The sequence below is a fragment of the Papio anubis genome, chromosome 17 (assembly GCF_008728515.1).
Source record: "Papio anubis isolate 15944 chromosome 17, Panubis1.0, whole genome shotgun sequence".
NCBI classification, from domain to species: Eukaryota; Metazoa; Chordata; class Mammalia; order Primates; family Cercopithecidae; genus Papio; species Papio anubis.
In genome coordinates, this window is record NC_044992.1 from 48,298,134 (window position 1) to 48,325,536 (window position 27,403).

Consider the following 27,403-nt stretch of genomic DNA (forward strand, 5'->3'; position numbering starts at 1 on the left):
TCAAGCCATTTCATGCTTATCCCTGTCAAATACTATAAGGTGTCAAAATTTGGCATGGGGTTACAAAACTATAATAGAATGATCTTTGATTGTGTAATCTTTAATAAATAAGACATTGATATCTGTTTAAAAAAATAGCCACATCTTGAATTTAGTCAGATTACCGTAACTTCTAATCTTGTGGCTTTTGGTGGTCTAGTCCACAGGCAGTAAGATTTGTTTTGGGAATGAACTGTTATACTCTTTGTTTCAAAGGTAAACTATGAACTATGTTCCTCTCAAAGTTTGTTCATCCTGTGCCCCGGATTGAACAAGAACAGCTTGGAGGATAGAAGCAAGATGGAGTCAGTTAGGTCAGATCTTTTTCACTGTCTCAGTTGGGCACATGTCTTCAGAACCTCCTGAGGCGTGTCACAGGTGTACATCCCCAACCTTGGCAAAATAAACTTTCTAAATTAACTGAGACCTGTCTCAGATTTTCGGGGTTCACAAGGCCATACCGACTTGTCCCTTGTTTGAAGCCCAGCAGGCACCTTTCACAGCAGGCTCTTTTCACTTGCACCTTTGTGCATCAGCACCTAACTCTTTTGCAAGATAAGGAGCTACAGAATACCAGCAGACCACCAGAGGGTTACAAGTCCCTGATACCTAGTACAGCCTGGAAAGAGAGCAAAAGCCCTTTTTTCCTGATGTAGCTTCCCCAATCTCCAGCCAATTTGCACCAAAAGCCCAAGAAACTCTTAACTACAAATTCTTTCCTGGGGTGGGGTGTGTGGGAGGGTGGGCAGGGACTTCTCTGGGGTCCTGCATGCACAGCTAGGCTCAAGGTTCAGCTTATAGTAACCTTTGCCTCATTTTAACAGTAAAAACAGCCACAACAAGAAAAACACCCCTAGGTGGAGATTTTATATGCTAATCATCCATGCGATCGGTGTTAGACCATGTGGATACTGAGCACATGTGCCAACCGCAGGTCTGCTTTTGCATACTTGACCTCACCAGTATTTTATGATTATATATGTATAGCTCTCATGAAAGGAATTCCTCTTACAGCACTAGATGCTGTCTCTCCCACTGAGAAGCCCACTCTGTCTTTCAGACAGATATCAGGTTACTGTGATATCCTAAGTTCTAAAATCATGGATGAACTTATAAACAGCAATACTGGGGGCTTTACCTATCCGAAAGCATTCCATATATCAAATTGAAACAGTGAAAAGCTTCTATTTTATTTTAGTTGATCTGTGACATTGGAGCAGTTTGGCACTATGAGTTCACACCTGAAGTCTTACTTTGGAATCATGCTTTGAGAATCCCCTTCTACTGCATTCCCACCTCACCCCCATGAATCAGAAAACTCAGTGAAAGTAATCACAAAAAATACAAAAAACAATAATAAAAGATTTCTACATGAAAAGTTTAATAAAATATATTTTGTGAACACAATAAAGAACTAATAAAATAGAAAAATGCTGGCAAACGTGATCAAACAGAAAGGCAAAGAGAGAGCAGGGAGAAAGCAGGAGAGCATGGGAGGCGGAGCCTCCTACCTTTGCAAGAGGAAAGAATGACTGAAAGGCTGACAGACAAATAATATGTTTGATAGGGAGATAATGTCTACCTCATTGGGAAGGATACTCTATCGGCTCAAAATGATTTAAAAAATGAGGAATTTAGAGGATTGGAATAATTTCTTAGCTAGTGAATTACAAATTAATTCACATTTGGTGCCATGACTGGAAGAAAAAGAAAGCAAGGGAGGGAGTTTACAATGAACCAGAATGTTCTCACAGAGTCAGCGGGATGGTGATGGGCTCATTGGAAACAACCCTGCTGAATGACATCAACCCCACTCCATGTGTCCTCATAGCCAGCACAGAAGAAGGGTCTGCATCTGTGGGCCAGCGGTGAAGGGGGAGGTGAGCCAGGGCAGGGGGTTCAGCAGCAAAGAGGAGGCGAGCAATAAGTATGGGGCAGGTGGAGATGACACAGGGCGGGCCATAGGCGGTGTGGCAGGAGACTCGCCACAGACTGGACGCAGGGGCAGCAGCAGGGGCGGCAGCAGCTGGATTCACATGGCAAGAGGGACGGGGTAGTAGTAGTGGAGATGCAGTGGAAGGGGGCTGCGCTCGGATCTCACAGCAAGAGGGGACGGCAGCAGCTGGAGATGCAGCAGCTGGGGCGGCAGCAGGTGGGCTGGCAGCACACAGACTGGCAGCACTGGGCCCTGCAACCGCTGGACACACAGCAGCTGGGGCCGCGGCAGCTGGGAGATGCAGCAGCTGGGGCGGCAGCAGGTGGGCTGGCAGCACAGACTGGCAGCATCAGCCTGCAGCAGCTGGACACACAGCAGCTGGGACTCATTGCGCAGGCGGTCCTGCAGCAGTGGTCTGGACAGCAGCTGGGGCGCAGCAGATGGCTGGCAGCACAATAGACTGGCAGCACAAATTCGCAGCATGGACACACAGCAGCTGGGACGACAGCACGCGGGTCCGCAGCAGGTGGTCTGACAGCAGCCAGCCGCAGGACTCCTGGCAGAGGTCTTGGCCACAGCCCTGGTCAGAGCACACAGAGCCACAACAGGAGTTGACCATGGTGTCAGAGGGTGAAGGATCTACTTGGGTTTCCAGGAGAGTGAAGTTCTTGTGTTTGGAAGTCTCCTGGGTCCATATCCCCTTTATACCCTCCTGAAGGCTCATTGCCACCATGTCATTATTTCCTTGTTATTATTTACCTGCTGGAAAAATTCATCATGTAATTACATAATTGTGTGTTTCTAGTTAAATACTCCAAAACTGAGAAAATAACCCATTTCCTTTTCCTGCTGTGCTCCTGCATTTCCTTTGGAAATGCTCGTCATATTTCTTCCTTAGTGAGGGGTCACCTTTGTCCCTGGTCTATGCTGTGTCTTTTACAAAGCATCTTTTACTGGTCACAGAACTCTCTGACATTTTGTTTTTAATTGTGACTCTCCCTCCTACCTGTCGATTGCTGTCTGCAAATCATGGGGGACGATTTTTATAATGTGAATGTATCTTTTGTTGTCCAAGAATGTCCTGGTCAGGTGAAATGTTGGAAAGGGATTAGAAGGTAGGACTCATCTGGGGAAGGAAGTCCCATCTGTAATGAAGATGACTCTGATCCCGTGTGTGCATCTTGGATGGTGGGGTAGATGGTCAGATTCCAACAAGTTCTAAATTCTTTGTCAGATCTTATTCCACAGCCTCCAGCGAAAGTACTTACCCATGACTCACTGCCTTTAAAGGGTAAAAACACATTTTGTTGTATGTCTTACAGTATAGGCATTAAGAGTAGGAAGTTTTTATTTACCTTTTCTTTTTGTTTGTTTGTTTGTTTGTTTGTTTTTGACAGAGTCTCACTCTGGAGTATAGTGGCATGATTTTGGCTCACTGCAACCTCCGCCTCCTGGGTTCAAGTGATTCTTCTGCCTCAGCCTTCCTAGTAACTGGGACTACAGGTGTGCGCCACCACACCCAGCTGACTTTTGTACTCTTAGTAGAGACAGGATTTCACCATGTTGGCCAAGATGGTCTGGATCTTTTGACCTTGTGATCCGCCTGCCTTGGCCTCCCAAAGTGTTGGGATTGCAGGCATGAGCCACCGTGCCCAGCCTGATTAATCTTTGATCATCAAAATTGCATGATGGGTTTTTCATTTACAAAAGCATTTGTTATATATAAAGAATATTTAGAATTATTAAGGCTTCAATAACATGCATCCAAGATGTTCTACTGGGTACTCTGGGTGTAGAACAGACAAACCCTCACCTTTTTCTTGCAGGTACTTGCATAAGACACTTAGATAGGAAACAGAGTTCAGCAGAAATGAAAAGAATTACAATTATTTTCATTAAATAACTAAAATAAAAAATGTATAGTATGTGGATAAGTTCCATACACCCTCAGGGTATGTATATTACTTGTGAAGTATTGATTACATAGGAGGCATTGTATCAAATATCTTATATTTGTTTCATTTTCATGCTTGAATACGACCTTATGAACTAGTTTATATTCTTATTAGTCTTTTAGGGGAATAGTCAAAAGAAGCATTAAAAAGTTAAAGCAAACAAACAGAAAACTTGTCCAAGATTAAAGAGAAAGCCTAGTATGTCTTAGTGTAGCCAAGACAGCGGTAAAGAATAAAATTTGCTAAGCTTGCAGAAACTGTTTTATCTTTGGAACGTTTCATCTTTTTTATCCACTCTGCACACTCCTACTCATGTGTCAAGACTCAGTTAAAATATTTCCTCCTCAATAATATCTTTCTTGATAAGCTAACCCATTCATGTATCACTATTTCCTGCCTTGTGCTCATAATTTGATACATTCTACTGTATCATAGTCATTTACTCCTGTCATTCCACCACGTGCAATGCAAATACCCTGAAGCCATGGGCTATGGCATTTATTCTTATTACTATGATACTCAGCACAGAGAACACTGGTGGTAAATATTTGTTGAGTGAATGAAGGCTTTTTGATGACATAGAGTCATATAAGGTCCTTTAAAAATGTACATATCTTTTGACTTCTGGATAAAAGAGAGGAAAGCATTCCAAACAAAGAGATCATAGTTTCATTTCAGGAAGACTAAACTCATTTATGTGGTAGGTAACATGTCACCTGATAAACAACCTATGTGGAAAGTTGTGGAAGTTAACAGTCAATTTGTAGAATGAGACTTGTTTATAGATAACCAGGACTACAGTGTTTAACATGCATGCCTATATTCACACAGTAAAAAGACAGGAAGGAGGTAAACACCACATGGTAGGACTGATTCTCCTTTACCTCCTGACTTCCTCGTTTTACTCTTATTAATTGAAATAACTATTATTTCCAGTTTGATATCAGCCAGCCAAAAATATTTGCTGATCATCTGTTGTCTTAGCTTAAATTCTACCCAATGCCAACCTTGAGAAAAAGACTTGAGTGCACATAATTTATCTGGGGGATGATCCCAGGAAGCACAAGTGAGGAAATGGTGAAAGTAAGACAGGAAAGGTAGAAAATCCCAAGAATGTTTGTGTTAATGGTAGGGCCCCCACTGTGGGCAGCTGGGGACGAACCCCGGGGAAAGGCCTGAAGCTGGAGGCACTTGGCCACCATGATTGCACACCTACAAAATCCTGGAGAGTCAGCTGGGTATTAGTATTAATCATGAGATCAGATAAAATACAAACTTATACTAACTTGTAGACCTTTTATACACTAGCAATAATTCTTTCTAAAATTTAATGGAGAGAAATCACACACTGGGGCCTACTGTGGAGTGTGGATGTGGGGGAGGGATAGTATTTGGAGAAATACCTAACGTAAATGACGAGTTAATGGGTGCAGCACACCAGCATGGCACATGTATACATATGTAACCAACCTGCACGTTGTGCACATGTACCCTAGAACTTAAAGTATAATTTAAAAAAAAAAGAAAAATGTGCTCATAATTCTCAAGAGTAAATAGAAAAATATGTAAATAAATCTGCCAAGCCTATATGAAGGAAAGTGTTAACATTTCCTGAAAGATATAAAATAATGTTTGAATAAATGTCAGAACAAGTGAGGTGCAACCAAAGCCAGGTTTTCAAATAAATACATACAGGTGTTACACATGCATTTAATGAGGTTGTATCTCAATTTGTAACATTAGGTATTGAATGGAATCAGCAAAGACCATGATGGGAAACTTACTTTTGGTCACATTCTTTCATATCGTCTAAATGTTTAAAGAGCATATATTTGTGTGTAAATGATACAAAAATCCTTAGAAAATAATAAATATGATTTATAAAAATTCATAATTTTTTCTACAGATTCTGTTAAATATATTTTCTGCTCTTTTGTTTACATTCTTATTTCTTTCATGAACTAAAATATTAAAAGTACATTTCAGTCAGTCATCTGAGCTCTCAAATTAGCCAATGCGAATTCTCACACTGTCTCCAGACAGGCCAAGGCCCCCAAGTAGCCAAGACACTGAGATGGAGAGCCAAACACGCAGTGAGGCCTACTGACCTACGTCTCCGGGATCAACACGGGAGAGGAGGGAGGGAAGGAGGGAAAGGAGGAGAGGAGAGGGAGGGAGGGGAGGGAGGAAGGGAAAGGGAGGAAAAGGGAAAGGGGGAAGGAAAGGGAAGGGAAAGGAAAGGAAGTGGAAGGAAGGGAAAGGAATGGATGGAAGGAAGGGAAGGGGAAGGAAGGAAATGGAGAGATTAGTGGATAGATAAATGGGCCTGAATGGGAGGATGGACGGAAGGTAGTGGAGCCCATCTGCATGGACGGAAGAAATAAAATTAAAGCCCAGTATACACATAGGTGCCGGACACGCAGCCAGCTCTGGAGTGGTGTCCCTACATGGCAGCATGAACTCCCCACTGAAACTCTGCCAGTCAGAATGAAGCGCCATCCACTGTATTTGTGCTGAGGTTTCATTGCATGACTAAAGTAAAAAATACATGGACTATGCTAAATCACCTATTAGGCTGCTTTTACTGGCAAAAGAAGAAGAAGAAGGAGAAGGAGAAGAAGAAGAAATTGAAAGACAGTCTTAAAAGATCACAGCTCTTCACAATAGTAAAGACATGGAATCAGTCTAGGTGCCCATCAATAGTGCATTGGATAAAGAACATGTGACATCTTCACACCGTGGAATACTACACAGCCATAAAAAAGAATGAAATTATGTCCCTGGGTGGCAACATGGAGGTGGCTGGAGGACATTATCTTAAGCAAATTATCCCAGAACAGAAAAACCACATTGCCCTCACTTACAAAATGGAAGTTTTCAAACATTGGGTACATGAGGCCAAAGATGAGAACAATTGGGGACTCCAAAGGAGAGGAGAAAGAAAAGCCGGGCCAAAAACGACCCATTGGCTCACCACCCGGTGACAGGCAGAACTTATTTGAACCAAACCTCAGTGACACATTGCCAACATGTAAATAAATATGAATATGTAATTTTGATTCTAAAATAAAAGTTGAAATTGTTTTTAAAAGAAAATGAATTGTATTCAGTTCCTTTTCCAGAACGTTTCCCCTGTTGTTAGCATTCATGGATATTTCATGACTTCAGCTTCACTCTTTTTTGTCTAAAGACTACAAATGACGAATTGATTTTGACTAAACCTTGAAAAGATTTTTTAGAAAACTAGGCAGTGATCGATGTCAGTTGACCTCTGTTGGAAGTTTGACTAATCTTTGTGCTGTCTGTTCTACAGGAGTTGGTGCTAAATGTAATCACCTAGAACCCAAATATAAACCCCTTTTTAAAAAGAGAATAACAGCCATATTCAGTTTTCGGATGCCAATAGAATAGGAAAAGTTTATTCTGGTATATGGAAATAACAAGGTGCAAAAAGGTTTATGAAGATCTTAAGAGAGAGATCTCACTGGATCTCCAAGGTCGGAGGCATTAAGATTCAGGTCTCATGAAATGATGGAAAGTAGCTCCTAAATTCTTAGGCACGATGAATAAAATGTCCTGAAGTCAAAGAGGTAGGGAATGTTGAGGGCAATCGGTCAATTTATTAGAGATTGTCAATGAATTCATTTGGAAGGCAGGAGTCTGGACAAAAGGTGAATGAAAATACAGAATTTAAGGATGAGGCTTGCTTATGGACACATGTTTGAAAGTGCGAGCCTCATCCAGGAGCGAGGTAATATGAAACTGGTGTGTTCATGGCAGAGCTTTAGCAGCAAGAGGAGGCACAACACAAGTACGGGGCAGGTGGAGATGACAGGCTGGGCGATAGCGCGTGGTGTGGCAGGAGACTCGGCCACAGACTGGACGCAGGCAGCAGCAAGGGCGGCAGCAGCTGGATTCACAGGCGATGCGGGCCGCTGTCGGGATGCAGCAGCTGGGAGCGGCAGCAGGTGGGCTGGCAGCACACAGACTGGCAGCACTGGGGTCTGCAGCGGACACACAGCAGCTGCGGGCGGCAGCAGCTGAGAGCAGCAGCTGGGGCGGCAGCAGGCTGGCAGCACAGACTGGCAGCACGCCTGCAGCAGCTGGACACACAGCAGCTGGGGCGCAGCAAGTGGTCCCAGCAGGCGGGCTGGCACACAGACTGGCAGCACTGGGTCTGCAGCAGCTGGACACACAGCAGCTGGGGCAGCAGCTGGGATGCAGCAGCGCTGGGCGGCAGCAGGTGGGCTGGCAGCACAACAGACTGCGCACTGGGCCCGCAGCTGGACACGCAGCAGCTGGGCGGCAGGTGGTCCTGCAAAATTGGCAGCAGCTGGGGCGCAGGTCTCCAGTCCACAGCCCTGGTCAGAGCAGACGGAACCACAACAGAGCTGACCATGGTGTCAGAGGGTGAGGTTCTCGGTGGTTTCTAGGAGAGTGAGGCTCTTCTGAGTTTGTTCTCTCCTTGCTCTCTCTCTCTTTTGCTTTTTATACTGCTGAGAGCTACTATGACCATGTGAATAATCTTTGTGGTTTGCACATTACTAATAGAGAATCAGCTCTTTTCAAAATCGATAGTTGTGCTTATCTGGTAAATATTTCTATAAATAGAAAAGGCACCATTTCCTTTTCCTGTTGTATTCCTGAGCTATCCAATTTGGTTGGGTTGGGTGAATCAGCTCATTCTCCTTCCTTCATCTGATGTCTCTGGATGTGTAGACCCATTACATGACATTGTTTGATTGAATTCCATAAGTGTTAATTTCTTTATTTATTTGACTCCTGATACAATAAGTTGAGAATAGATTTTAGCATGACTAAATCTCCTCTGCTCTCAAAGAGGTTAAAAATAAATCACATAGAATGTGGGTAGGAAAATGGGATGAAAGATTGGGGGTGATGGGAGGTAGCTTTGTATAATGAGAACACTGTGATTCCTTTGAATTTTAGACTAAATAAAGAGATGGAAAAGATCCCACTGAGATTCCCACTGTTTCATGTTATTGGAATCTATTCAGTCGAAAACAGATATACTCAAAACGATTCATTGCTTTTAAAAGCAAAAACACGTCAAAGCATGATGGGTCCCTTTATAAAATTATTATTGGCATGTTCCTCTCAAAGATGTGGATCATAGGAACATTTCTGTTAGCCTCATTTTGTTGGTAAGTCAAGATACCCAATGAATATGTTTAACTGAAGTGCTATTGGAAAGCATACTTTCTTATCAAAAGCCGTTTTCCTCACAAATGTACATGTTGGATATTTTGTTCATACACGGAGAAATGAAATTGCTTTTACTTTGTCTCTATAGATATGAAATAAGACAAATAAGAAACATGTATAGGAAAGTGGGTTAGCAACTATTTAGAGAATTGTGTGGATTAGGTGAACAAAATAATACTACGATAATCTGTGTGACTCCCAGTGAAAGATGAAACAATACTAATAGCCTGAATTTGTTATTGAGTGCTTACCTGTCAGGGAATTTTCTGAGTCCTCTAATTACCCTTTGCTTATACTTCACAAGATTCTAAGGATGTAGACACACTTTTCTGAATTCTTTTACCTGGGCACTGAGGCCCAGATAGATTGAAGTCACACCTGTCTATAATAGGGAAAGTGCATCTCCTAGAAAGTGTCTAAGGAACACTTTGCACATGCACATTTTGCAATTAAATCCCTGCTGGTATTTAAAACAATTATTTATAATTAAAAGACGATGGCATGTTCTCACCCTATGGGAGTTGAACACGAGAGCACATGGACACAGGGAGGGGAACATCACAATCGGAATTGTTGGGGGTGGGGACAAGGGAGGAAAGGCTAGACAAATGCCACTGCATGCAGGGGCTTAAACCTAGATGATTTGATTGATAGGTGCTGCATACCATCATGGCACATGCTAACTACATGTAACAAACTCACACTTGCACATGTATTCCAGAACTTAAAGTAAAATTAAAAAAAAAAGAGATGATAAGTTCAACATAAATAAGGTAAACACAAATGACTAAATAATAAAATAGACTTTACAATATATCAAGCAGAAAAGGGTTAATAATATATAAAGACTTTGAGACTAGACATCGTGGTTTTATACCTAATCCCAGCATTTGGATGCTAAGGTGGCGGATTTTGAGTTTGAGAGTTTGAGACTAACTTTGTTAATCTCAGAAAACCCATCCCTGGCAAAACCCACAAAAAAGCAGAAGAAAAAATTGGCGAGGTGGCGCAACTGTGGTCCCAGCTACCTGCAGCTGAGGTGGGAAGATTGTTTGGGTCCAGAGGGTGGAGGTTGCAGTGAGCCAAATTGCACCACCACTGCCCCAGTGTGTGGGTGACAGAAGACGAATAGCCAAAAAAGACTTGAAAAATAGATAGAAAACAGACCAACAGCCTAATGGGAAAATAAAATGCAAATATTTCACCACCATATAAATATACTCAATCTCATGCATTATAAGAGAAATGAAATAATATGGTATGACACTTCTCACCTGTTAGATTGTCAAAAATGCAAAATCTGACAGCATTCTCTGGAAGTGAGATGATGTGAAAATAGGCATGCTCGCATTTTTCTTGTGAAGGTTTGACAATAACTAGCAGACTTATTCTTTGACTCAGCTATCCCAATTCCATAAAATATCTCAAAGATACTCAGGTAAATATATGAAAGATGTTGCACAAGATGATTCATAACAGTTCTATTTGGGAAAAAAACTAAAACCTACAACAATACTGGATACAACCGGGTGTCCTTCAATAGGGTACTGGTGAATAAACTGTGATGCCTTCCCATGGTGGAGTACTATGCAGCTGTCAAAAGGAATAAGGAGTGTCTCTATAGGCTGCTATAAATTAATTGCCAGTAGATATTGTTAAGAGACAATAAAGCAGTGGAGAAAAATGTGTACAATTGTTCTACAACAATATGTTTTAAAAATCCAGGATATAAATATTGAAAGCACATTTGCTTACACTTTAAAAAATGACAGAAGAATAGAGAGAGAGGAGATGAGAAAAACAGAAAGAGGGACTTCTGTCAAAACATCAAACTGTACTTCATGGAATATGTCAATTGTAACTTAATGTAGCTGAAAACAAAGAAAAAATAATGGAAGAATCAACCATATTTTGTTTTGTTGTTGTTGTTGTTGTTTGAGACGGAGTCTCACTTTGTCACCCAGGCTGGAGTGCAGTGGTGTGATCTCGGCTCACTGCAACCTCCACCTCCCGTGTTCAAGCAATTCTCCACCTCAGCCTCCTGTGTAACTGGATTACAGGCGCCCACTACCACGCTTGGTTAATTTTTGTATTTTTAATAGAGATGGGGTTTCACCATCTTGGCCAGCCTGGTCTTGAACACCTGACTTTGTGATCCACCTGCCTCAGCCTCGCAAAGTGTTGGGATTACAGGCATGAGCCACCGCACACGGCCTCTATTTGTTTTTTAAAAGTTGACCCATAGAGGATGGAGGGAATAGAACAGAGAAGATAGAAACAGACACTAGATTATTTTTGAATGTATCTTTTACTGTAGCTTTGACTTTGCACCCATATAAATATTTCACATATTTATAAAAATATTAAATTTTAAAAATCTCTCAAAATCACTAAAACCACCACAGCAACAATGGAATCTAACTGTATGTCCAGGCATAACTTCAGAGAAATTAACTATCCCAAGGCCAAAATGTTTTTTCAAAAACCTGTTAAGTTTGTTTGCAATAACTATACTGTTGTTATTAGTATTGGCAATATTATTCCAAGATTGTTGTGCAAGCATTATGTAATAAAGAAAATGAGTAATTACACCAAGGAACTATTATTTTTGGCAAGGAAGAAGAGAGATTTGGGAAAAAGATATGAGGTTAAGTAAAATCCTGTAATTATCAGTAGAAACGCTGACATACTTTATTTTTTAAGTAATATTTTCTGGTTGGGGACACTGAAAAAGTTGAGAGAAAATAATCAATTTAGTAATACTCATCATTTTTACATTTCAGTCTTTGGTCCCAAATGCCATATTCACTACAAGGGAACGGGGGTTCCTTGGAGAAATGGCTGAATATAAGTGTGGGTAAGGAAATACACAAATGAACCTGGAATATCTTATTATATACAAAACAAACAAATCTACTAGATTCACATCAAAAGTAGCCGGAGACCAACTTGAAGTTTGTTATTTGAGCACTAATGGGGATATGAACTGGAACTCACAGGTTCATATTGACAGAAATTTAAAAAAAAAATACTTTGGTCAACTTTGAATGATGGTACATTAGCAAGATTAAGCAAGAAAAGAGGATAAAAAATCTAAATAAACTCACTAAGAATTGAAACGGGAGCTATTACAACTGACACCACTGAAATACAAAAGATCATTCAAGGCTGCTATGAACACCTTTGCACACAGAAACTAGAAAACCTAGAAGAGATGGATGAATTCCTGGGAAAATACAACCCTCCTAACTTAAATTGGGAAGAATTAGCTACCCTGAACAGACCAATAACCACCAGTGAGATTGAATGGTAATTTAAAAATTACCAACAAAAGAAAGTCTAGGACCAGACAGATTCACAGCAGAATTCTACTAGACATTCAAAGAAGAATTGATACCAATCCTTTTGAGGCTATTCCACAAGATAGAGAAAGAAGGAATCCTCCCTAATTCATTCTATGAAGCCAGCATCACCCTTAATACCAAAACCAGAAAATGACACAACCAAAAAAGAAAACTACAGATCAATATCCTTGATGAACATAGATGCTAAAATCCTTAACAAAATACTAGCTAACTGAATCCAACAGCATATCAAAAAGATAATCCACCATAATCAAGTAGGTTTCATACCAGGGATGCAGGGATGGTTTAACATATGCAAGTCAATAAATGTGATACACCATACAAACAAAATTAAAAACAGCAATCACATGATCATCTCAACAGATTCAGAAAAAGCATTTGACAAAATCCAGCATCCTTTTATTATTGAACCCTCAGCAAAATTGGCATACAAGGGACATACCTTAACGTAAAAGTCATCTATGACAAACCCACAACCAACATAATACTGAATGGGGAAATGTTGAAAGTATTCCCTTTGAGAACGGGAACAAGACAAGGATGCCCACTCTCACCACTCTTCTTCAACATAGTCTGGAAGTCCTAGCCAGAGCAATCAGACAAGAGAAAGAAATAAAGGGCATCCAAATCAGTAAAGAGGAAGTCAAACTGTCCTTGTTTGCTGACGATATGGTTGTTTACCTTGAAAACTCTAAGGATTCCTCCAGAAAGCTCCTAGAACTGATGACAGAATTCAGCAAAATTTCCAGATACAAGATTAATGTACACAAATCAGCAGCTCTTCTATACACCAACAGAGACCAAGCGGAGAATCAAATCAAGAACTCAACCCCTTTTACAATAGCTACAAAGAAAATACTTAGGAATATACTTAACAAATGAGTCAAAAGACCTTTACAAGGAAAACTACGAAACACTGCTGAAAGAAATCATAGGCGACAGAAACAAATGGGAACACATCCAATGCTCATGGATGAGTAGAATCTATATTGTGAAAATGATCATACTGCCAAAAGCAGTCTACAAATTCAATGCCATCTGCATCAAAATACCACCATCATTCTTCACAGAGTTGGAAAAAACAATTCTAAAATTCATATGGAACCAAAAAGGAGCCCACATAACCAAAGAAAGACTAAGCAAAAGTAACAAATCTGGAGGCATCACACTATCTGATTTCAAACTATACTGTAAGGCCATAGCACCAAAACAGTGTGGTACTGGTATAAAAATAGGCACAGGGATCAATGGAACATAATAGAGAACCCAGAAACAAACTCAAATACTTATAGCCAACTGATCTTCGACAAAGCAAACAAAAACATAAAATGGGAAAAGGACACCATTTTCAACAAATGGTGCTGGGATAATTGGCCAGCCACATGTAGGAGAATGAAACTGGATCCTCATCTCTCATTTTATACAAAAATCAACTCAAGATGGATTAAAGACTTAAACCTGAGACCTGAAGCTATAAAAACTGTGGAAGATAACATTGGAAAATTCCCTCTAGTTATTGACTTAGGCAAGGATTTCATGACCAAGAACCCAAAAGCAAATGAAACAAAGATAAATGACTAGGACCTAATTAAACTTTTGCATGGGAAAAGAAACAGTCAGCGGAGTAAACAGACAACCCACAGAATGGGAGAAAATCTTCACAATCTATACATCTGACAAAGGACTAACATCCAGAATCCACAATGAACTCAAATCAGTAAGAAAAAAAAATCCCATCAAAAAGTGGGATAAGGACATGAATAGGCAATTCTCAAAAGCAGATAGACAAATGGTCAACAAATATATGAAAAAAAATGCTCAGAATCACTAATGATCGGGGAAATGCAAATCAAAACCACAATGTGATACCACCTTACTCCTGCAAGAATGGCCAAAATAAAACAAAAAAACAAAAACAAAAACAAACCAGTAGATATTGGCATGGATGTGGTGATCAGGGAACACTTTCCACTGCTAATGGGAATGTAAAATAGTACAACCTCTATGGAAAACAGTGTGGAGATTTCTTAAAGAACTAAAAGTAGAACAGATGGCAGAACTACCATTTGATCCAGCAATCCCGCTACTGGCTATATGTCCAGAGGAAAAAAAGTCATGATTCGAAAAAGATACTTACACACCCATGTTTATAGCAGCACAATTCACAATTTCAAAATCATGGAACCAACCCAAATGCCCATCAATTAACAAGTGCATAAAGAAACTGTGGGGTGTGTGTGTGTGTGTGTGTGTATATGATGGAATACTACTCAGCCATAAAAAGGAATGAATGAGCAGCATTTGCAGTGGCCTGAATGAGATTGGAGACTATTATTCTAAGTGAAGTAACTCAGGAATGGAAAACCAAACATTGTGTGTTGTCACTGATATGTGGGAGTTAACTATGAGGATGCAAAGGCATGAGAATGATACAATGGATTTTGGGGGAAGAATGGGCAGTGGTTGAGGGATAAAAGACTACAAGTATCGTGCAGTGTATACTGCTTGGGTGATGGGTGCACCAAAATCTCACACATCACCACTAAAGAACTTACTCATGTAACCAGATACCACCTGTACCTGAATAATTTATGGAAAAATAAAATAACAAAAATTTAAAAAATCCTGTTGCAACACTATTCAGAAAAAAGATAAGCCTTACTCTTAAGTGTTCATAGGCACTGAAATATAATACAATAAAAGGAAAGGTTTTGGCAAAAATTTGAATTATCATAAGTTTAGGGTTCAAAACAAGCATTATGTGTTTCAGTTTCCTCTCCTTCCTTCCTTCCTTCCTTTCTTGCCCTTCCTTCCTTCCTTCCTTCCTTCCTTCCTTCCTTCCTTCCTTCCTTCCTTCCTTCCTTCCTTTCTTTCTTTTCTTCCTTTTGTTGACAGAGTCTCACTCTGTTGCCCTGACTGGAGTACCATGGCATGATCTTGGCTCACTGCAACCTTCACCTCCCAGCTCAAGCGATTCTCATGTCTCAGTCTCCCAAGTAGCTGGGATTACAGGCATGTGCCACCACACCTGGCTAACTATGTATTTTTAGTAGTGATGAGGTTTTGTCAAGTTGGCCTGGCTGGTCTCAAACTCCTGGCGTCGGGTGATCCACTTGCCTCAGCCTCCCAAAGTGCTGGGACTACAGGTGTGAACCACCGTGGTCAGCCAAATTTCAGGTACTTTCAGTGAAAAATGAGATAACATACACAGCTACTGTATGACAGTGCTTGCCACGTGCCAGATCTTCTGTTGAATGCTTGGTAATTATAGTCTTGATCTTTAGTCTCAAAGAACACATGAGGTTCTCAGTACTCTCTGTGAGTTTATACAGAAGTGAATTAAAGTGACTGTGTCCTGTAAGAGTCTTACTATAAGCAATAGTAATTCCGCACCTTCGATTGTGCTGTTACATCTCCTTAGAATGTTCCTTTTTCCATATAAATGCAATACATTCTTATTCTTCCTTTAAGTTCCAGCCCAGATTCCCTCTCCTCTCTGATGTTTCCCTTAGCCTATTATTTTACTGAAGTCTCATCTCCTCCTTTATGGCTGACATTATGCTGCAAAGCACTCTAACTCAGCACATCCGACTGTAACCTGAAGGTGTTTATCTATGTGTATCCAGCTGGATGGTTAAACACCCAAGATGAATACTTTATTCATATGGTTTTATCATCATGCTTGAAAATGAGTACATCATCAATTTTTTAAAAATTTAGATATTATTTTTAAATTTAATTTTGTTTTGTAATTACACAAAATCTTTTTTTTTTTTTTTTTTTTGACAGAGTCTCGCTCTGTCGCCAGGCCGGAGTGCAGTGGCACAATCTCGGCTCATGGCAAACTCCACCTCCTGGGTTCAAGCGATTCTTCTGCCTCTGCCTCCCAAGTAGCTAGGATTACAGGTGCACGCCACCACGCCCAGCTAATTTTTGTATTTTTAGTAGAGACGAGGTTTCACCATGTTGGCCAGGATGGTGTCGATCTTTTGACCTCATGATCCACCCACTTTGGCCTCCCAAAGTGCTGGGATTACAGGTGTGATGCAGGCCTGGCCTACACAAAATCTTTATGGTTCCAAAATAAATTCTACAAAATGAGGCATATTGAAGGAGGTTTTTCTTCTATTTCTGTTCCCTCCTTATATTCTCTCCTTTCCCCATAAATCATCATTTTTTAAATTTAAGGTTTTTCTTGACATCTTTATTTTAAATATAAGTGTGTCTGTGTTTATGTATTTATATCTTCTTTATTTATTAGATAAGTGGTCACATACTCTAAATGCTTTGTTTCAATTCACTTTTCATCACTTGTGGTGACATATTGTTTATTGCACAGGAGTATGTTCACATATTCCTCACTCCATTTTCAATGAAAAAGTATCCTGTTTTGTGGATATAATATAGGTTACTTAGCCAGTCTCCTCCTGATGGGCATCTGGGTTGTTTCCAGGCTTTTGCTATTAAAATAATATTCTTGACTTGAAAGCAAGTGATAGTCAATAAATCCCTATAAGATCTACCTTATTATTTCATTTACTTATTATCTATTCTCATTAATTTTTCTCCACAGGTTCTCTCATTAATTCCATAGTAGATTAGAATATTTGATTATTGGCTTGTCTCATTTTTATTCTTATATTACCTGTAGCTTCTGTTTGTGAAGTTTTATCTCTGTATTTATATGTTGATTGTAGCCTTTAGCATAATACCTTTTCCTACTTTGTCTTCTGCAATGCTTTTTATGTAAGTCTAACTTGTGGGATATAAGAATTGTGGCCTCTGCGTTCTTCCATTTGCATTTTCATTATATGCATCCCTGTCTTTACCTTTTCACTTTTAACCTTCTGATGCTTGTTGATTCACTTGCGTCTCTTTATAGATGGCATAATGTTGAGTTTTTCTTTTCATAAGCTAATCTGAAAATCTTTTTTAAAGTGAGTTGAGCCTATTATATGTATGGATATAATCAATATGCTTAACTTTAATTATGTCATTTTTATTATACCTATATATAATAGTGATATATAATAAATTATCTTTATATATTTGTTAAATATTTCTCTCTCTCCTCTCTGTCTCTTTATCTTTCTATCTCTCTGTCTTTCACTTTTAAACTTCTAATCTTTCACCTTTTAAATTCTCTCTTTCTCAGCATGCCTTTTGGTATTTAGGAATATTTGTATTTTGTACTAATGGTTAACCTTTATATACCTCATGAGCTCTATTTTTTAGCTACTGTCAGTGGATTCTCTGCTTACAGAAATATTGAAATTATCTAGTTACTTCTTTATTCCTCACTCCCTGAGCATGAGATTTGAATTCCTGGTTAATACCCATAAGGCAATCAGCAAACTTCTGCTTTATGTATTTGCTCTCCTTTTCCTTCCTCTTTTGGCGGTTGTACTATATCGACATTGTCAGTACATAGCTGTTATATATCACACTTCCAGTCTTAGGCTTATTGTTCATTCTTGTTCTTAGTTCCAAAGGATATATATAGATCCAGACCTCATGTAGATGTCCTTCCAGTATCTTTAGTCATTTGATTTTATGAAGTTCGCTTGTTAATAAATTCTTCAGGATACACCCATGGGGGAGAATATTCACTGGGTTTTTTTATGCTTATAATAGTTTGTTTGTGGTCTTTATACCTGAAGTTCAGTTTGGCTGAATTTAAAATCTTTGCCTCACATTTTCTTTCCTTGAGTGTTACTCTATTATCTTCCGATATTTTCATCAAAATGTGTGAAAACAAGCTAGTTTTATTTCCTTCTAGTTGACATGGACATTTGCCTGGATGTTCAAATGATTATTTTTCTTTCAATAATTATTATGTTTTTCTTTAAAATTCAAGGCTTTTATACTGCTATGTCTCAATTTTGACCATTATGAGCTTATTTTTCCAGCAGGAGTAGCTATACTTATAGCAGATAAAACAAACTTAAAATCAACAACAGTAAAAACAGAGAAAGGAGGTCATTATATAATAATAAAGGGATCAATTGAACGAGAAGATATAACAATTCTAAATATACATATTAGTAAGACAGTGAGCTTAGTAAATTTGAAAGTCCCTTTGCTACCTGTCCTTTTTTGTACTCTGCTGAAGCTGCTGTGACCATATCCTGAATCATTTCCTACTTTATTTTCTTATGGAGATGTTGGGGCTCAGAAAACCAAACCCCAAAATATGATTCTTTGGTATGTTGACTGGGGAATTGTGGAGAACAGCAGCTATAAGCAGAGGTTTTCTCTGAGGTTCCCATATCTGCCTGAAGACATCCAGGAAAGATATATAACAGGAAAAGAGGCTAAAAGTTGACATCACCCTAGAGAGACTTTGCCTGAAGGACTTTACCTACATAGCAAGACAGCCTTTGTTCACCATGTATTTCTTCCCCTTACCTTCCCATAGCTTGTGGACACCTCCCCTAAGAAACCCCAAGACCCTATTCTGATGCTATACAAACTTCAATCATTGGCCTTTCTTCAAGTCTTATAGTTTGTGAGGCTCTGCATATGCATAAATAAATTTGTATGCCTTTTCTCCTGTTGATCTGTCTGCTGTCACTGTTTTTCCAGAGACTCAAATTCTCAGATCTTTAGAGAGTAGAGGGAAAGCTTAAAACTCACCTATGGAAACATTATTCATGAAATTAGATCATTAAGTTTTTCTGGTTTAATATCTTAAGATGAAGGAAAATATGATTTCCCTTTCCTAGTGTGTTAAGATATTCCAATCTGGATTTTCTCACAGAATTATCTCACCTATTTCTTTGTTTGTCTACTGTATCTTCTCAAGATGGCCCGTCACATGGATTCAGTCACTGGTATGTACCTGTGATCTGTGTATCATGCCATGATCCTGTTTGGGCAAATTGTTCTCATGATGCCAAGATCTCTTTTGCTGTCAAAGAGAAGCAGATATTAGAGTAGGGAAATTAAAAAAAAAACAAGCTCATCTTTCTGAGTTAGTTACCTGTGTGCAATGAGGAAGACATATTCTATTTGTGAGTCATAAATATTCATTAGATAGTGGACTCTCTAGACTTCTTCAAAGTATGCACCAGGTATCATTTCCTTTATTCAATTTGAAACTGTTACCAATGACTTATTGTTTTAAAATATGAATAGGCATTTGGAGCTACTCTGAATAAACTCTCACTGGCCTAATATGGGACAGCTTGGGCACCAAAATGAATATTGGCAGTAATAGATTACAACCCATCAAATAAAACTAAGGACTGATGAGTCCATATTGATATGAATTAAATGGAGAAGTTAAAAAAAAAGGAAGATGAGAAAGTTATCCATGACAGTAGAATGTCAATGAGTAAATGCAGAAGGAACAAAGGAGTTTCAAATCACCATTTACAACTATTATAATAAAACTCGATCAAGTAAATATCATCAATGAATACTATAGTTATTGGGTGGAAGTTTGATGGGGAGCAGGATATTTGCACACTTCAAAATATTTTCCCAATATCTATTTATTAATTTCAAAGGGAAAATGTTAACTTTACTGTGGAGAAACTTGAGAACATACCCTTAATCACAGGATCAAAGTTAGCAGCATTGATAATGGACAAACTAGCATGTGTCTCCTGAAGTCACACACTGAAAGGACACATTACTTATGCAGTATTTCTGTTAAAATGCAAAACCTGAATATAAGCATGAGGAAACATCAGATAAACTCAGACTAAGAAATACTCCACATAATGACTGGCCTGCTGTCTTCAAAAATATTAGCGCCATCTAATATAAAGACAGTCTGAGCAAGTGTTTCAGGTCTAAATAAACTAAGGAGATATGATAGCTAAATGCAATGTACGAACATGGATAAAAATTGCTCGATAGGATATTATTGGAAAAATGGCAACATTTGGATATAGCATGTATATTAGGTAATAATATTGCATCAACATCTAGTTTAATTGATATCTTTACTGTGGTTATACATGAAAATGTCCTTAGTCTTAGGACATAAGTCTATCTCTATCCATGTAATCTCTCTAGAGAGAGAGAAAAATCCAGCATGGTCAAATGTTGAATCTAGGTGAAGACTATATGGCATAAGGAATTCTTTACTCTTATAACTATTCTATAAGTTTGAAATATTTTCAAAAATGAAAAAATGTTTAAAAATAAAATGAATTAGGATTGGGAAAGTATGTTTTCTTTGGGATGTTAAAAGAAAAATTTAGACAAATTAAATTTAACAGATTTTCATTCATCAAAGAACAATTAATGAATTGGGCAGCTCCCAGACCAGCAGGTTCAGAGCAACTCCTTGGCTGCCATTTGGTTAAATAACATTTATGGATAGAAAAAGGAAAGTGATTTGAGTAGTTGCAACTGAGACCATATGACGTTCTATTAAATATCTGTATATTAATTTAATATTAATATTAAATATCTGAATATTATGATCACACACTTCAATTATTAAAAGTAACCCTAATCTAAAAAAAAAAAAAAAGGAAAAAAAGGAAAAGGAAAGTGATGTACATAAAACCAAAGTGAGGGACAGAAATAGCTGGGTTGGTTAGAGCTCAATGTTTGCCTTAGTTGAACATGGTTTAAACAGTTGGCCCCTATGATTGACCAGAACTGGGCTGCTGTGGACTTGGATACTTGTTGGAATGGTATGTCACAGTTTGTTTACATATTCGGTTAGGTTACAATTTACTATGCATGGAGAAACCTTTATGCCAAACCCAAAATATGTAAAGGGTCAGCTTTAGACTAAGCTTAATTTAACAACTGTTACTATAATAAGAGTGAGGAGTTTGGGTCTTTTGGAGGAAACGCTGAAGTATACAGTAAAATTTACTTCATAGGAGCGTCTACTATAAAAAACCATTTAAAAATATTTCTAACACAGTAAATCTTTCATCTCCTTGGGTCTCTGAAAATAAAGAATTTCTGGCAATGTAGCTGACTGAGTTGATACTGACAGACCCACTTCCTGGTACAAGTAAATATAAATGCTTCAAAAATTAAAAAAAAAAATCAATCATGTAGTTGAACTTGAGAAAAGTAGAGAAAAATTCTCATTTGTCAGAAACTAAGAGGGAGCTCAAATGGCAAACACTAGCTGATGTCCTGTGGCCTGTGGGAAGGTTTTGCATCTGGTTAGATGCCCTCAGAATTGGAGGCTGGTGGTTAAAACTCAGGCAAGTACAAGAAATGGGACCTGAAATTATCACAAGGCAGGATCTGGGAAGTAAGACCCTTATATAAAATTTACATTCTTAAGAATGCTATTTGGGCAGATTGTTCTCATGATGCCAAGACCTCTTTTGATGTCAAAAGAGAAGAATGTAAACTTAAAGTTACATTCTGAAAGCATTCTTGTGCATAAGATGGAGACAAGACAATCTTAGTCTGCCCACAGGAATTTTATGTGGTAATAGAGTCATGAACAACTAAACTATGCAATATCACCAAGCTTCCTAACTCACACTATATGCATAGTGGAGGAATCTCAAGGTGAGAAACTGCTGATACCAAATAGTACATGTCCTTGAAATAATCAGAAACAAGAGCAAAAGGAAGAGCACACAGAAAAAAACCCCCAAAGGAAAAAATATACAAAAAAGCATTAAGCGTAAGGAAAAATAAACTTCTAAGAAACCACACACAGATTGCATGGGATGCCCCACAGGGGTCAATTTCTGCATAAGATAAATGCACAAGCAAATATTACAAAATATGTAAGAAAATAATTTATCATGAGTAGTCTAGTAGACACAGGAAAAGGGACTATAGCCTCAGGAATTGAGATAACTGAAGATTCTGAAGGAGACTATGTATAAACGGGTTTAGAAGGTAAACAAAAAATGGAAATCGGCGGGTGAGGGGCAAGGGGAGGGAGAGCATTAGGACAAATACCTAATGCATGTGGGACTTAAAATCTGGATGATGGGCTGGGCGTGGTGGCTCACGCCTGTAATCCCAACACTTTGGGAGGCCGAGACAGGCAGATGACAAGATCAGAAGATCGAAACCATCCTGGCAAACATGGTGAAACCCTGTCACTACTAAAAATACAAAAATTATCTGGGGGTGGTGGTGCGTGCCTGTAGTCCCAGCCACTTGGGAGGCTGAAGCAGAAGAATTGCTTGAACCCAGGAAGTGGAGGTTGCAGTGAGCTGAGATCGGGCCACTGCACTCCAGCCTGGTGATGGAGCGAGACCTTGTCAAGACTCTCTCTAAAAAAAAAAAACACAAAAAAAAACAAACCTAGATCTAGGTGTACATGTGGTGTATATGTGCCACATTTTCTTAATCCAGTCTGTCATTTTCTTAATCCAGTCTGTCATTGCTGGACACTTGGGTTGGTTCCAAGTCTTTGCTATTGTGAATAGTGCTGCAATAAATGTACGTGTGCATGTGTCTTTATAGCAGCATGATTTATAATCCTTTGGGTATATACCCAGTAATGGGATGGCTGGGTCAAATGGTATTTCTAGTTCTAGATCCTTGAGGAATCGCTACACTGTCTTCCACAATGGTTGAACTAGTTTACAGTCCCACCAACAGTGTAAAAGTGTTCCTATTTCACCACATCCTCTTCAGCACCTGTTGTTTCCTGACTTTTTAATGATTGCCATTCTAACTGGTGTGAGATGGTATCTCATTGTGGTTTTGATTTGCATTTCTCTGATGGCGAGTGATGATGAGCATTTTTCATGTCTGTTGGCGCGAAATGTCTTCTTTTGAGAGGTCGCGTTTCATATCAGCTACGCGTAGAGATTTGTTGTTTTTTTCTTTTGTAAACTTGTTTTGAGCTCTTTGTAGGTTCTGGATATTAGCCCTTTGTCAGTAGATTGCAAAAATTTTCTTCCATTCTGTAGGTTGCCTGTTCACTCTGATGGTAGTTTCTTTTGCTGTGCAGAAGCTCTTTAGTTTAATTAGATCCCATTTGTCAATTTTGGCTTTTGTTGCCATTGCTTTTGGTGTTTTAGACATGAAGTCCTTATCTTTGGTTTTCAACAACTTTCCTTGATATGTCTACATGTGGTTTTTGTTTTTATTCACTCTGCTTGGGTTCAGAGACATTCTAGAATCTGTGACTTGAAGTTATCAATTGTTTCAAATTGCCCTCCAGTATCTCTTTGTTTATTACTCCTCCATTCTCTCTTCTCTCCTTCTGGGACTCCAATTTATATGTATCTTAGACTTTTCACTATGCTCTAAGTGTGTCTTATGCTATTATCTCTATTTTAAAACTTTTGTTCCCTCTATATTCCACTGTGAATATTTTCTACTTCCATTTTGCTATTCCTCTCTTCTGTCTAATCTTCTGTTAAACTTATTTAATGAATTCTTGATTTCAGTTTTTGAGATTTTTGGTTCTAGAATTTTCACCAAACTCTTTAAAAGTAGATTCTACTTCTTTAATAAAATTTACATTTTTAATCTATTATTTCAAATATATTAATTGTAAGTATTCTAAAGTCAGTGTTAGTACCTATATATAGATCATCCTTGGCTCTGTTTCTATTTTCTTTTCTTCTTGATTTTGCTCATTTAGCCATTTTTTTTGGCATGCATGGTAATTTTTTAAATTGAATGCCAGAGATTCAGAAATTATATATGAAAAACTGTAGAGGCTGGAGGTGATCTTGTCTTTCACCTGAAGGAATTTAATTTTTTTCTGAGACTATGGTCCCTCAAATACTGTCTGCATAAGTGAACTCCCAATGCTCATAAACAACTGTTTTCTTAGTTTTGTCTAATTATTAGAGTCATTCCTACAGAGAGGTTGAATCTTCTATCAGTTACACAACTGGAACTGAAATTCTGTCCTTTAATTTTTTTTAATTATACCTTATGTTCCAGGGTACATGTGCACAACCTGCAGGCTTTTAGATAGCTATACATGTGCCATGTTGGTTTGTTGCACATATCAACTCGTCATTAACATTTGGTATTTCTCCTAATGCTAGCCCTCCCCCAGCCTCCCACCCTCCAACAGGCCCCAGTGTGTGATATTCCCCGCCCTGTCCAAATGTTCTCATTGTTCAATTCCCACCTATGAGTGTCCTTTAATTTTTCAAGTGACCACTCTTTCCTTCATCGGGATTTTGGACCTTGCACTCTACTAGTTGTTGTCTTACTTCTCTGGTGATTCCTTTGCAGTCTCCTGTGGTTTCTGTTGCTTTGTTTTCAACTTACAAGTGATGGAGTGTCCCACAGCTCAGGGCATAGATGTCTTTTTCTCAGACACTTATTCCCTATGACCAGGAAGCCACATTCAGTCCCACGGCATTCAAAGTCCCATTTCATATGCTGAGACTAACTGAAGGTTCATTTAATTTTCACCTACTTTCTCTGACCCATCAGGAGTTGTGTGCTGTAAGTGATGTGGAGGAATAATGCCCCTATACAGTTTAAATTATTGTTTGTTCATGTAGTAGAACCTATTGAAGTTAAAGATTCATGATTCAATACCACTGCATTATTCAATGGACCTTTAACTCCTAGAATATGTATTTAGTACAGAACTTTCTAACTGTTTCTCCTGCTTTTACTAGCTTCAATTGATGTAAAATTTATTTTCACCATTTTCCCCTAGGATGGAGTTTATAGGCCATATTCTGGGTTTACCTAAGAACCAAACTAGTCTGTTAGTTCGTTTCTTCTAAGTCCCCATATTTCTCTATGAAAATTCATTTTTGTGGAATTTATTGAACAAGACCATGTGCCCTAAGACCATGCTGTTAAATACACATCACAGAAAAGTCATTAAGGTAGGAAAAATATTAAAATTTGAGTATTTTACATTTTCTGCAATTCCCCAACTTCTCAGAAGATTAATTTTCCCTAAAGGTAATTACTTTGTTGTTAGTGGATGGAGATGAAATTAAAGCAACTGAGAGTGTAATAAATTGAATTACATGAGAGATGGATAAACCCTAAAGAGTAGCCTTTGGTTTTACAAGAGTGGGATAAAAGAGATAAGGGCAGAACAAGATGACAGGATCAGCGGGCATGGGTGGAGGAGGAAGATGGAAGAATAAAGCAAATAAGAGAGGAGTGGGGTTGTAGGGAAAGATACACTTTCAAAAATATTTAAGAAAATTTAGCTGTGGGATAGAACCCTTCTCTATATTCATAAAAAAACTTAACTAAAAATCTTTATTTTTCTTCAATACTTTTGGAAGCATCCATGTATTGCCGTTGTTTATTTATTTTTTAAACTCATTACATGTTGGGATTTTCTTGAAGGTGAGAGCAAGAATAGGATTCGTTCAGTTGTGTTTTGGGTGTAATTTCTCAGGAACTAAGGACAATCATTACAAAGCAACACAAAAAGAACATTGTATTTCTATGCAACAAAGGTGGAGTTTTATTCAGAAGCAGAAAAAATAAGATACAGAAACATTGCTGTAAAAGGAAATATGGGGTGAAACAATCAGACTTTCAAATCTGAGAGTGAGACATCCTTGCCCTGAGTAACCCTGCAAGAATTTCCACGTTTGGGACAGAAGAACTTGGTATCCGTAAATACAAATATAGGGTATAAAACTTGATAAATTCTATTAATTTCTTGCTGTAAATAACATCTGATTTCACACTTGGGTTAACGTGGGGAACATATATTCTAGATGTATATCCATGACATATATCCTAGATATATGTCCAGTATATGGACACACAGTTGGTGGGAATGGCCTCTCCTGAGTTGTCTATAAGATGCACAAGGTCTGCTTCTGTGATAAGTGAGCTGAAGGGGAGGAGATAGTTTCAGGAAAGGAGCTCAGCAGCAAGAGGAGGCACAGCACAAGGGGCGGGGGCAGGTGGAGATGACACAGGTTGGGCGATAGCAAGTGGTGTGGCAGGAGACTCGGCCACAGGCTGGGCAGAGCAGCAACAGGAAGCGGCAGCAGCTGGATTCACAACAAGAGGACGGCAACAGCTAGGAGATGCAACAGCTGGGGGCGGCAACAGGTGGGCTGGCAACACCTGAGCCAAGCAGCACTAAGGGCCTGCAACAGCTGGACCCCACCTAGCAACTGGGGCGGCAGCAGGTGGGCTGGCTTACAGACTAGCAACATAGGGCCTGCAACAGCTGGACACAGCAGCTGGGGCGGCAGCAGTGGTCCTGCAGCAGGTGGGCCTGGCAACACTGGAGACCTGCAGCAGCTGGACACACAGCAGCTGGGGCGGCAGCAGCTGGAGATGCAGCAGCTGGGGCGGCAGCAGGTGGGCTGGCAACACACAGACTGGCAGCACTGGGGTCTGCAACAGCTGGACACACAGCAGCTGGGGCGGCAGCAGGTGGTCCTGCAGCAGGTGGTCTGGCAGCAGCTGGGGCGGCAGCAGGTCTCCAGGCCACAGCCCTGGTCAGAGCAGACGGAACCACAACAGGAGCTGACCATGGTGTCAGAGGGTGAAGGTTCTGGGTGGGTTTCCAGGAGAGTGAGTTTCGTGAGTTTGAGAGTCTTCCTTGCTACATGGCCCCTTTTATACCCAGCTGAGGAGCCTTTGTGATTATGAGAAGATTATTTCCTTGTTTTTGTTTTATGACACAAATGCAATTACTAAACCATATTATTGTGTTTTTCTAGTAAAAAATCCCATTATATAGAAAATGATTATTTCCCTTTTCTCACCCTGGTGTTCCCACATGAGTCACCTCTTGTTTTCCTTTTCTTGGTTTCAGTGTCACATGACTTCAGTCTCTGGGTATCATGTGACATGGGAGGGCCACTGTCGCTTGTCTGTTTCTCATCTTGGTATCATTTTGGGAGAGCTTCTGATTGGGCTAAGGCCTCGTGGAGAAATGCATGTGTCAATCATCTGGAATGCTGACAGGAAAAAAGAAAGTATGCTCCTGTTTTTGAGTGTGAGAAATGAGGAAG

The 27,403-nt window shown here is 39.2% G+C and overlaps 2 pseudogenes; both read right to left on the reverse strand.

Annotated features, from left to right (window-relative positions):
* Positions 1–1,787: 1,787 nt before the first annotated feature.
* On the reverse strand, positions 1,788–2,594 carry LOC101007408 (annotated as a pseudogene).
* Positions 2,595–7,714: 5,120 nt separating this feature from the next.
* On the reverse strand, positions 7,715–26,983 carry LOC101025397 (annotated as a pseudogene).
* Between the last annotated feature and the right edge of the window lie 420 nt (positions 26,984–27,403).